This window comes from Mus caroli, chromosome 11, assembly GCF_900094665.2.
Source record: "Mus caroli chromosome 11, CAROLI_EIJ_v1.1, whole genome shotgun sequence".
NCBI classification, from domain to species: Eukaryota; Metazoa; Chordata; class Mammalia; order Rodentia; family Muridae; genus Mus; species Mus caroli.
This window is the reverse complement of record NC_034580.1, coordinates 42,489,848-42,490,934: the sequence shown is the minus strand read 5'-3', so window position 1 is coordinate 42,490,934 and position 1,087 is coordinate 42,489,848. Positions and strand designations below refer to the sequence as shown.

General features: G+C 35.9%; 1 non-coding gene across 1 annotated transcript; it reads right to left on the bottom strand.

Moving 5' to 3' along the window:
- Positions 1-177: 177 nt before the first annotated feature.
- On the bottom strand, positions 178-284 carry LOC115032586. Its single transcript, XR_003838231.1, has one exon. It is a non-coding gene; the product is annotated as a U6 spliceosomal RNA (small nuclear RNA).
- Positions 285-1,087: the final 803 nt, after the last annotated feature.

Genomic DNA, 1,087 nt, shown 5'->3' with positions numbered 1-1,087 from the left:
GGTTACTTGACCTTTTTCCCTTACTGCTTTTAGTATTCTATCTTTATTTAGTGCATTTGTTGTTCTGATTATTATGTGTCGGGAGGAATTTCTTTTCTGCTCCATTCTATTTGGAGTTCTGTAGGCTTCTTGTATGTTCATGGGCATCTCTTTCTTTATGTTTGGGAAGTTTTCCTAAAAAATATGGAATGCTTCACGAATTTGAGTGTCATCCTTGCGAAGGGGCCATGCTAATCTTCTGTGTATCGTTCCAATTTTAGTAAATGTGCTGCCGAAGCTAGCACGAAAATAGTGTTTAAAACTAAGAAGCTGGACACACACACACACACACACACACACACACACACACACAGACTGAATAATGGTAAAAAATAAAGTTCATAAAAAGTAAAATGTTATACTACTTAGTAGAATCTTGATGAAATTAAATTGATTTAATTTATAAATGTATAGTTAATTTTTAAAGTATGTCTTTATCCAAGTCTTTGCTGATAGAATAAATCAAATGTATGAATAAAGTATGGGAGGGCTACTTTTTGCTTATAAGGAAGGCAGTCCTTGGGAGCTCTTCTATAAAGACTTCATGATCAAAGGAACATGTTATAGAATATGATGGATTCCTCTCCACCCATCCCCCCAACCCCACCCTCACTGCCCACTGAGTAAACTGAGTCCTCTAAGTAGAATGATGGCTGGAGCAGACTTTGCAACAGGTGAGAAAGCTCATGAATTTGGTCATAACTCATTCTCAGACAGAACACCAACATCCTTACAGAAGAACATCACTTCTGGAAACTTTTAACTTCAAACTCATATTGAAAAGAAGGAAGAACACGTTGCAAAGTTTTAGCGGTGTCCCCTGCCCCAACTCAGAAGAATCAAAATCCCACTTGTCTCATGATCTTCACTTTAGATAAGTCTCACAGAGACATATAAATCTGCCTAAGAAAGGGGAGGGGAGGAGAGCAGAACTAGAGTATTGTGGGGGAAAATGTTCGCTTTTTTTTTTTAATCTGGTCCATATTAAAAAAATAAAATAAAATAAAACAAAAAAAACTAGTTTTGTTTTTTTTTTCCTAAGATTTAT